This window comes from Dermacentor albipictus, chromosome 5 (assembly GCF_038994185.2).
Source record: "Dermacentor albipictus isolate Rhodes 1998 colony chromosome 5, USDA_Dalb.pri_finalv2, whole genome shotgun sequence".
NCBI lineage: Eukaryota > Metazoa > Arthropoda > Arachnida > Ixodida > Ixodidae > Dermacentor > Dermacentor albipictus.
This window is the reverse complement of record NC_091825.1, coordinates 172,684,989-172,697,016: the sequence shown is the minus strand read 5'-3', so window position 1 is coordinate 172,697,016 and position 12,028 is coordinate 172,684,989.

Below are 12,028 nucleotides of genomic sequence, written 5' to 3'. Positions count from 1 at the left end.
TGGTTTACGGCAGGAACCCGACAACGACTCTCGACGCCATGCTGCCGCACGTATGGGTGGACGCGCTGACCGGAAGCTTTATCACTGGCGTCATCGATGAACAGACGACACGCGCTATTCTGGCGCGACCTCGTTGCAATCGTCGCTACAGAACACGTCTTGCACGGCACTTCCGCTTTTCTTGTCACGCTTTCGCCATACCCTCTTCCTCCGTTTTCCTCCTCGCCATCTTTTCGCTATCGCCGTCTTTCATCTCCCTCTGCGCTCCGCTTTCGCTCGTTCTTTATGTTCTGTGCTTGTTCGCTCCATTACGCCGAGGGACGCCGACGCTCAACGCAGGAACGGGTGCCTAAGAGCTGCGCTCTAGAATCTCAGAAATCAACATGCGTGTAGGCTTGGTATTGCATTTATACAGATTGTCCCACATAACTTGAGCCAACGTTTTAAAAATGAAATGCACTCCGGACGCTAGTTGAACTTAATGCATAATGTTGGCACTGGCCTGGAGTTACTGAGGCTATTCTTTATTTTCCCCTTAACTAACGGATTAGTTATGTTTAATTAATCAACTTTGTAGGTGTTGGCTGCAGGCCCTAAGTGTCATACGTAAAGTTGTAGAGCACCTTGAGAAAGCTCTCACTAAATTGTTTCCAACACGATATATCTCCACGTTCCACGTTCCGAAAAAATCCCACGAAAAATGAAAAAAATACCACGTGACGGGGCTCTTTCGCAGTGTTATTGGGTTGGTCTCAAGCGTGCGATGGATGCACAAGGTCGGCTGCAGCGAAGCTGGCCCACGACAGGGCGTTGTGCCTTGGGTAGGTATATATCTGGGCATGCGGCTCTTATCGCATGACGGCGCAAGTGCGTGCTGCTGGCCGAGCATTGCCGAAGCGATAAAACGTGTAAGGCCACGACAAAGAAAAGATGAAAATGGCATTTTGATTCTGCTTGAAAGAAGGAAAGGGCGAAGCACGTGGGAAGGATCGAAGGCGATGACGGCTGCAACAATTTTGCCTTTTTAGATAGATAAACACCCGAATCTCGGCTGTAGATATACGCCGATGACATCACGTTCTGGGCTCACCAGGGGCCCTATGGGGACAAGCAAGAAACTCTTCAAAAGGCCATAGACGCAGTCGTGGAACACGCGAGGGCGGCGGACATGGCATGCGCACCCGAAAAATCGTAATTCATTCGGGTGCGTGCGCAATACGCGAGAAGGGGTGCTACGCAGGATGCGCCGAGTTTGGCGAAACTCGGGATCTTCACGAGCTCTGGCGACACCCCAAGAAGAAAGCACGAATGGTACCGAGACGCAGTTTATCTTTCGACAAGCCTCCAGTTTCATTGGTTTATCTAGATTCACTCTGGCTGGCTATCATTCCTTGGGCGTTGCCTTCTGGGCGGCCGACAAACTGGGGCTCACGTGATCATACCGTCGGTGCATGGTCGTGCCTTCTTTCACTTGTTTGTCGTTCCACCGAGTGCATTACATGCAGAAGCGAGTTATAAAACAAACGCATTTAGTACAATATTATTAGTTAGTTTAACGTGGTTTAGAAGCATTTTAAAGCCTACAACATGTACACTGAATGTGCATTAGACTAATTTGTAATTTTGTACGCTTCGCATTATACCGCGAGGGAACGCTGTGGTGGCGTCATCACATCCATTCACCGGGCGAGCATGGCGGCTAAACACCGGAGGCGCCCAGTGTAAACAAACTCGTACAACGAGCTTGCAGTGCGCGACGTAGTGATCAGGCTCGACGATGACCACTATTTCTTGGATATTTCTGTTGCTCCGTGAGCAATCTTTCCGTGCACCCCAAAAGACTGCCAATAGCTTCGGCGATTTTACAGATCGCAACGCGCACCTACTATTCACGGCGCAGTGCTGAAAAAACTAGTCCGGTGCTGCTTCTGCGAGTGCGCTGAGTTCCTCCACTCTGCGTGACTGCGAGCGTCACGAATATTACATAATGTGTGCAAAAGGAAGACGGCCTATATAGCTACGATGCGACAAGGAGGTGAAACCGACGATGGATCTCGCTACCAACACAGTGAAGGAGGCATCGACAAACTGCAGATAAGTGTATTTCTACTGTTTCATATTTAGCATAATAAGAGTGCACGGATTAAGTCGCTTTCGTAGTAACGAACTGAATGTCCAGCAGTTTAAAGAAGGCAGTGAGAACCAATGAGTGTTCGTGCTTCTACATGCAAGTGGGCCCGCGAAAATATGGAAAAGATAAAGGTAACCTTCACTAACTTGGCGAGATAACAGAAATTCATGAGTGACATCAAGCCCGCAAAATTTATGGAAGAGTATCTTTATCCAGGTGAAATATCAATAGCAGGTACTGATATAAAGCAGGAAACTTATACAAAAATTTCACGGGTTGAACAGCACATGGAAGGCATTACCGAATCGTGATCGCCACGTTACCGATATCCTTGAAAAAAGTTTAGAATCATTGCATTCTACCGGTTATGCAATATGGGACATAAACCTGGACGTGAGAAGGCAGTGAGAACCAATGAGTGTTCGTGCTTCTACATGCAAGTGGGCCCGCGAAAATATGGAAAAGATAAAGGTAACCTTCACTAACTTGGCGAGATAACAGAAATTCATGAGTGACATCAAGCCCGCAAAATTTATGGAAGAGTATCTTTATCCAGGTGAAATATCAATAGCAGGTACTGATATAAAGCAGGAAACTTATACAAAAATTTCACGGGTTGAACAGCACATGGAAGGCATTACCGAATCGTGATCGCCACGTTACCGATATCCTTGAAAAAAGTTTAGAATCATTGCATTCTACCGGTTATGCAATATGGGACATAAACCTGGACGTCAACAAAGAAACTTGAGATGTCAATGACTGTGCAGAAAGCGAAGTAACAAAAATTGTTGGAGATAGCATTAAGGCAGGAAGACAGTGGCGTAGTAAACCATGGCAACTGATATGCTAGTTGAGATTAAGAAAAAAAAAGGAATCGGCAGGTAGGCCATGCACGTAATCGATCACTTGTTGCCAATTCATAACAGGTGATTACATAAGCGTGACAGAATGGATGTCAAGGAGAGAGAACTACAGTCGAAGGGTGGTAGAAAATTGCGTAATGGGACAAAAATATGATGTTTGTAGGCATAGGATGCAATCAGATCGTATAAGAAGGGATTGTAGGGTGAGGCATTTGTTTTGCAGCAAACAAAAATAGGTTTGTGGTCCTGACAGTAGAGACTCGTGAAGGTGCAGGGCCACCTTAGCTGCTGGCACACTAATCAACATGACAATTGGCTCTGAAAAAGAAAACCCCAGTAATGAAAAATAATGCAACGTTGTCCCAACGCACTGTTTTATTATGCATACTACACTAGAGGTTTCCACAGTTAAAAGCACATAGTACTAATAGTGCAATGAGCATTTTTCTTTGTAAATAATGGTTTGTATACGGCTGATTCATTCCAATACACTTTTTTGCAGCAAAACATTCTGCTGCTGGCGGCACTCAACCACCTGGTGGCAGTAGGTGAGCACCGGGCACGTGCTGTTGAGAGTGTGCCAGAGGTCCAGAGGGCTGCTCTGCAAGAGTAGTATCGGTGCCCTCACTGCTCTCCTGTCGAGCCCACAGAAGGCACCTTATAAAGGAGCTTTCAGTTTAATATTTTGTTTATTATTCAAGAAAATGAATAAAATTATTACAGTAAACATTGTGCTGTGCATATTAGGAGACTTGTAACATGCATTGGTGTCCCTTCAAAATAGGCAAAAACGTAAGACAACCTGTGCCACTTTTGGACCATGTAAATAAAAAAATACACTAATGCAGCATACACGTCATTGTGCTGTTTGTTCTTTCTATGTGCAAGAATACAGTGCGTGTTGATTAGCCACAAGATGAACGGTGTGTGTAATTCACAATGAAGACAGGAAACAGCAGGAGCTTAATAATGCTATCACCTATAGACTGTGCATATGACTGCAACACACCTCGATTCAAATGTGCCATTGCATGCATGTTCGATACCACATATTCTTTAACATTGTCTTATAATTGCATGTACTATATTTCACACATCTTAAGCCCTTGCATAGCACACTTCTGATGTATCCATTTCATAGGCCAAATAATTGTACACTTTGTCCTTTTGTGTTGTATGAAAAGCAGCATCCTTTACAGTCGGAAAAAACTTCAGAAGACAGGAGAGGCCCCGCCCAGATGACCAAAATGCAGCAGCCTATTGCCTCCACGTCTAAAGAAATAGTCCCTCTCCAACGAGCAGGTCTGTCCGGCGGCACGATGTCAGTCTAGAGTGCGTGCCCATCGGTGCAGGCTTGTGTTCATCTGCCTTAAAGTGCAGATTCCGCAGCCTCCTAAAGTTGTATCCGACTATAGAAACACGTAATGCCTTGCACCAGCTGCATAGATTTCTGCAACTTGATAGCACACAATGATCAGGAGCAGAAATCTATAAAGGCATCCAAGCAAAGCTGGCTGGCCACACTTCCATTATGAGGGGCTGCAAAAGGTCTCGCCAAATATTCCCATGATGTCCTTGAAAAAGAGGTGGTGTTTGGCACTTCTTTAGAATCAAAAACAGATTACAGTGAATGTTGTGTAGCACGTCAAAACAAACTGAGCTTGGTTGTCTGCACAGCATGTAATGGGAGGTTGTGCTTCACATAGGAAACAAACTGCTCTGTCCAGTACAATTTTGAGGCCGGTATGGCACCTATTATGTCAACAGTGTCAATATACAAATTGCACTTTTCACAGGCCATTGATATCACCATTATTTTTGTATGATGGTTCTTTCAATCAGTGCTTGTATAACATGAGCAGGTGGATTTGAAAGCAAAGCTTTGTTTGCAAACCTTCCGACTTCCATAATTGTGTGGCAACGCACTGGCATGTTGTCGAATAGCTCACACTTCCTCGGTCCTGCACCAAGGAAGCCCAATGCTCTATTTGAAGTTGGAGCGCACAACAATTCAACGGCGCACAAAGAAGAGTAACACACACAGCAAAGCATTCTGCTGTGTGTTGTGGGGTTCACCCGCGACGCTCACGGCGCGCCGGACGACCACCACCGCGGGTTCGAGCACTCCGAGCCGCCGCGCGCGCAGGGCACCGCGCGTCCGCGCCTACTCCGGCCCGCTCCGTGTGCCGACTCGCAGCTGCGCGCGTACGCGCCCCGCCGGCCCCACAGCTTAGGGGAAGGCGAGACCGCGCGCGCGCAGCAAGGGAGACCCTAGGCAAAGCTCTCAAGAAACAACAAAGAACATTTATTAAGGTTGGACTCAATACAAACGCACGTTTTAACATAAAGTCCGAATATGAATCTGATTAAACAAAACATAGCCGAATGGTCGCCGGTGGCCGCTAGAATGGCGCACCGCGACAGAGAACAGAGAAACGAGGAACAAAGAACAAAGAACCCGAGCAGTAAGAATTTGCCTATCCTTCGGTCAGCGCCTGCCATCGTGCGCCCCACAGCAGAGAAAAGGGAAATAGAGAGAAACGACAGACGAACAGACGGGGGCACGATCGGCAGACGCTGCCTCAGGACATCGAGACGACGGAAGAGTGCGCGCACGCCCGCCGAGGCCGGGACCCCGACGAGCCGGAGTAACCATCGGCCGACGGCGGACAAAGGGGGCCGCCGCCGGCAGAGAAGGAACACGTACGCACCTTCCGACGCCCCGATGTGGTCTCCCCGGCCCCCGGGACCCGTCTTGCGCGCGCTTACCCGGAGTGCACGCAAGCAGGGCCCGAATCCCGCCAAAATGTCGGCCAATAGGCAAAGCCTGTTGACCTTCGCGTGGGCGGGGTGACAGCAGAGCGACAGTGTTTTATGACCCGCTGCCACCCCGTCCAGGCAAGGAGGAGAGGGACACGGAGCCCCCGGCAACACAACGCGATGGCTCCACACAACCACCGCGAGAGCCCGAAAACGCAGAGCCAGAAATCCCACAGTGTATTTCTCTTCCTTGTGTCCCGTCGAATTGTTGTGCAATTAAACTTCAAGCTACTATATCAATACACCCAGTCTTCAATATCACCAATGCTCAAGTTATTAGGCCACAATGGTGCACATTTTTGAAATTTCCCAACACAAATTAGCTCTCCAAAAAATCACAAATGCTAAATTTTTCAGCACAGGTGTATGTATGCACGTGCCATATTCTTTACCACTAAACTCACAGGAATCAAAGGGGCAAGCAATAACCATCCTTGCTGCTGCAAGGCTGGTTAATGCTTGCCCCTTTGATTCCTGACACCAATGGAAAGACAGTGCCACGTTTCAGTAAAGGGACTGCCGGAGGGAAAGGTGTGACAGCGAGGGCTTACAATAAAAATAAAGGTTACGAGACATGTTCAATGCCAATATACGCTGCATGTTGCTCAGCCTACTTTTGCATTGCATCAAGCGTTTACTCGTTGGAGCATGTTACGTTTTGTGTAATCATTTCTCTAAAGCTGCACAAATGGTCTATTTGCTCTGCAATTTTTATTTTTATTATGGTGGGTTAAAGACCCACTTTTCATTGGCATCTGCACCACATTTCTCCCGATGTGTAATTTTGCCTTGGTGGTTCATGACATCTTCACGTACAGAGAGTTCTGCAGAGCATTATATGTGCATTATTCTACTGCTTAAGAATTAGAGCCCCATTATGAGACGAAAATATACAATTTATCCATCCAGAATAACGCTGCCCCCCCCCCCCCCAAAATAAGAAGATACACTGAACCTCTGGCACATGCATCGACGGTGAACAGAGCAAACAATCTGAAGTATTTTCTTCATGCAAGCCAACACACTAAGATTCTCAATGCATTTTCATTTCGCCACAAATGCATAGGCACAACCGGCTTGGCGCAACATCCACATCTCGCGCTGCAACAAATTGTGCGATGCCTCGCTGTTTCATAGTGCGGCTGATAGATTACGCATGACCAAAATTCAGCATTGTGCATACTAAATAACTTCACCAATGAAGAACCCCAAGTTCTTCATGAGATTAGGATTCATAGGTTGCTTCACACAATTTGTGATATCCATTTATCTATTTATACTTAATTAACCTCTTTCCCAAGAAAGTGAGCCATTTGGAAGGCACCCTGACAGACAAGTAGAACAATCGGCAAAAAGTCATCAACCAGCGAAAAAGTCAGTATCATAAGCAGCCGCATGTGAGATGTCGCTAACACAAAATTTAAGTCGGCTACACAGAAGTGACGAATTTGGCAATATGGCGTGTCTAAACATTGCTTCAATGTTAATCACAGTAACGCTGACATTGAAGGCGCCTTAATTCCTACGTACTACGTTCCATCGACACACCCGACTACGTTCGTAATGTTCCCACGAAGTAGGAAGCATTCTTTTATATATGCCCGCTCAGCCGCAGTATTCTGGAATGCTAGCCACCGCTTACGCACTGCCGCATCGATAAGCGCGTCAGACACATCTCTGACACAGTGGCTAACAGTAGTTTGATGGCGTCCAATGTAACGCTCGGCGCCGACGCTTCTCTGAAAACTCCCAGCCTCGTAGAAACGGAGCGCACAGATGACTTGCACTACGACGGTGAGCGAATGAAGCCCGCCACGCTGTCTCCGCAGACGAGAGTCTTCGCCTAGGTCGTCACACAGCCAGCGCGCTGATGTCTTCGACAGGCGAAAATGACGCTGAAACTCCCCGTCGGTCATGTAGGTGAACGGGTCCGGACGGTCATAGTGACGCTTGCTGCCGCTGGATGCAATGAAACAGGCTGCTGCTGCCGCCGCTATGTTCCCGAGTTGAACTCGGAGGGGGTTTCGCGATGTACGAGTTTAGCACGAGTTCGCCTGTCAATCAAAACCAGAGGTCACGCCCCGCGTGAGGCATGTAACTCTTGTGCGCGCACCCACTACAGTTGGGCCACGCCCAACTTATCTTCCGGCAACAGCGACGCGGTGTCGAGCTGAGAGGCATCAACAATCTTGACCGCCGACATAAAACGCGCACAACGCACTGTCATCGGTGATGTACTGAGCACCACTATCAAAAACAAAGCGTTGACTGTCGCTGGCTTATGCATACATCTTCTCGGGCTGAGATGGCCGCACAACACGGTTTCATGGCCTGCATTGTGGCGCGTAGCGCGCAGTAAATAATTATCGGCACGTCACTGTAGCTGCTTACAAGTCGTCGATGCGGCGAGGGGGACGACGATGCTGAGGAGTGCGTATTGCAGCAGTCGTTTGAGATGGCTGCTCTGTCATCGGTGATGAAACGGAGCCACAGCGTCGTGAACACGATCAGCGTCTGAGAATCGCTCGCTCTTCTAGACCCAGTGCAATGGCATTTCTTCATCACAAGCACTGCGCACTGAACAGTTCCAACACCTATCTCCGTTCGAAATCTGATTTCATAACTGCACACAAGAGCCCTCACGTGCCAAAATGCGAGTGCTGCGGTGTCGTTACGATATCCATCTGTGGTCGCTGCTGGCTCCAGCAGAGGTAATCTGCAAGCACCTTCGACTGCACAACACACTCATATACTGCGTACATGCGCTCAGAGGCACTTTCACTGGGCAAGCGATGACAAGCGATGAATTGTGTCGCTGGGGAAGCACGCACTTTTCGCAATGTATCGCAGAGGCTTCGCGCACAAAGGTAAACTGGTACATTTTCACTGAACTGCGTCACTACGCACTCTAAAATAACATACCGCCATTTCGCAGCGACAGCCGTTGTGTCGTTTTTAGTTGGTAAAGCGGGGGCCTTAATGGCCTAGTGAAGCGCCTGCGATGAACAGCCGTACCGCGGCGCTGCGTTTCTATTCCCCTAATAGAAAAAGAGTGGCCATGACCCTCCATGGATCATGACCGACATTATTGAGAATAGCTCTGCAGCGCCCCTAGGCGACTTATCACCGTATGAACGCCCTCGTGCGTGCGACCCGCTTCAATGTACCGCTTCTAAGCTTTCGCCTCACTGTCGCCACTCACGGCAAGAAGTGCAAAATTTAATAATTTGCTCGACCTCCGTTTGTCAGCACAAATTTCTAGCGTTGAAAACAAAAAACAGATACTTATGCTATCTTCGGCTGGTCGCTTCCATCCCCCGAAGCAGAGTCGGGCAGATCCGGCGTTCCCCGAGCTCAGAGGTAGAGGACGAGCGCGCAAGCCAAACGTGCGACTGGCTCTCGGAGGAGGCAATGGCAGATGCTAAACCACGTGACTACTAGCAACGTCCGATGTTTCGCTTATCGAAAGCTCCCGGCGCTGCCGGGAAAACCGGCGGACGCGCCGGCGGGACGAGCGTTCGTCGCAGTGGCCTAGGTTGCCTAGGTTACGGTGGGCCGTCGCCAACAGCAGCGACGCGGCTCTGCGATGACGTTTCAATTGCGACGACTGCTCCGACGACAGGGCTCGGAGCGCCTCAGAGCGCTCGAAGGTGGAGGAGAGCAATCGAGAAGAACCAGCCGAACGCAAGGCGGGCACCCTCTTTCAACCAGCCGAAGACAACGCCGCTCGCGAGAGTGCTCCAGAGCGCTCAGAAACGACCAGTCGAAGATGGCATTAGAGAAATAAAAATGTTCGTTATTTTATTTGTTGTATTTTAACGTATTCGTTTGAGTGAAAGTGTAGGTGCAAGAATGCGCCGCATGTACCCTGTTCGCATTCGATGGAGGAAAGAAAGATAGCGCCCGAAAGAAAAGGCACGCCCTTGACGCGCCCGGGAAAGGCGTGGCAAGCGGCTCACGGCAAGTGTGCAGACAGACAGCGGGACAGTCACGGTATCGCTAAGTTGCGATAATCCGTTGATAACAATACGTGGCGCTGGCGCGTTTCGTTGTGCAGCCTTCTGCGCTTGAAACGTGGAAGCAGCGTGCCGCGCAGGGTGCGCTCATGTTGTCATACGCGGCTATTTGTCTACATATTTTTTTGCCTGCACCTTCGGCGCGTTCCGCGCTATCTCGGTTCACTGACTGCCGTCGAGCAAACTCGGGTAAAACTCGGGTGAACGAGAAACTCGGCGCATCCTGCATAGCACCCAAGGACTGGGTGCCAATCACTATGACTCTCGACGGGGCACCAATTCGCGAAGTGGGGACACTCAGAATATTGGGGATGTGGATACAGCAGAATGCTGGAACATCCCACACCCTTCAAAAACTTAAGGCGGTCACGGGAAACGTGGCCAGATCGATACGGAGAGTGGCAAGAAGCAGAGACGGCCTAACTGAGGGAGAGACCATCAGCCTGGTTCTCGCATTCGTAATTAGCCGAATCACATGCGCCCTTCCGTATCAGCCCTTGACAAACCAACAGATTATACAGGCAAACACAATAATAAGAAAAGCCTACAAAGCCGCCCTTGGTCTTCCCGAATGCGCTAGCACAGAGAGACTCGAGGGACTGGGTCTGCACAATACTTTTGGCGAGTACGCAGTCGCGACGTTATATGCACAGAAAGAACTACGTTCTTCAACTCAGGGCAGGGAAGTATTGGCAAGGTTAGGCTTTCCCCTGATACCTCAGTATTGCGGAGAGGAAATGGCTCAGATAGACCGCAACGCTCGATCGCACATCGCGGTGGCCCCAATTCCCAAAAATATGCACACCAAGCACTTTCCCGGACGATGCAGAGCAAGGGTAAAGACTCTTCACAAACGTTTTGGCATGGGACCAGGGGTTTATTATACGGATGCCAGTTCAGCAAGCTCAGACGCCTTCACCATATTCTCTGCATGCAGGAACAACATAACGACGGCAACCTTCAAAACCGCCTCGGCATGCGTGGCAGAGGCTGCATACATCGTCTTGGCCATTCAGGACGCCGAGCGCGAAACCGATTCGGCTGTCATATTATCCGACTCACAAGCGGCTTGCCGCCTGTTTCTACATGGAACGGCACCCAAATCAATAATCAAAATTTTAGGCACTCAACTAGAGGGGCACTACACTATAATATGGTGTCCGGCACACGAGCGACTGGCAGGAAACGCGAGGGCCGACCAAATTGTTCGAGGATTAAACGTCCGAGCAACGGCGTGGCCTAGCGACGACTTTCCACCGAATTCTCGTGACATCCTCCTACAGCAAAGACGGGACCGGAGATGTTTTGGACATCCTCACTCCGATTTAAACAGCCAACAGGAGAGGGACTGGCGTTATATTCAGACGAATACGTACCCCAACCTGCACCACCTACACAGAATACACCCCACGAGGTTCACTGACGAGTGCCCGTAGTGCACAGACACACCCACACTAAAACACATCACATGGGAGTGCCCCAGGAGGCCTCCGCACATAGACAGCCCCATATTGCACCAACATCCATTAATGAGTAATAGGCAGTGGGAGGCATGGCTTGCGGGTGAGGGTCGGGAAAGCCAGTTGGCTCTTCTGGACCAAGCCCAGCGAGCCGCTCGTGCCAGTGGGGCCCTGGAATAGGGGCTCCAACCATCGTGCCTTACTTTATTTATATTCAATAAAGTTTTCATTCACTCACTCACACAAATTACCATGTAGCAGTTTTCGAATTGAACGATCCCAAGAAAAAAAAATGAGCTCGGCAGAAGATCGGGCCGACGCCTATGGCCAGTTAAAAAGTAGACGGCCCGATCTCGGCCATCTGGGAGCTTGGTCTTTGCACGTGGCCAGCTCGTTTGCCGGCAGGCGGTCGGCGCACGACACCGCGCCGGTGTCACGACCGCCGGTCGTCGTGACCGTGTGCGGCCGGCGCTGTTACGACTTTGCACCGCTGCACCACTATTACGACTTTGTGGTCCCGTAGCGCTCGTCACCCGTTTCGTGACAGAGCGTTGGTAGCGAAGACTCCGAGCCAGGAGTCGATGAGAATAACGAAAGGGATTTGATACATTATATACAGGTCATTGTACAGGACAAGATCGGATCGGCACTGGGGCCGAGAGCTCACACAAACGCGACTGTTCCCGCACGGCGACGTCCGGCGAAAACGCGTGACACATCTCACCCCAGTCGGGA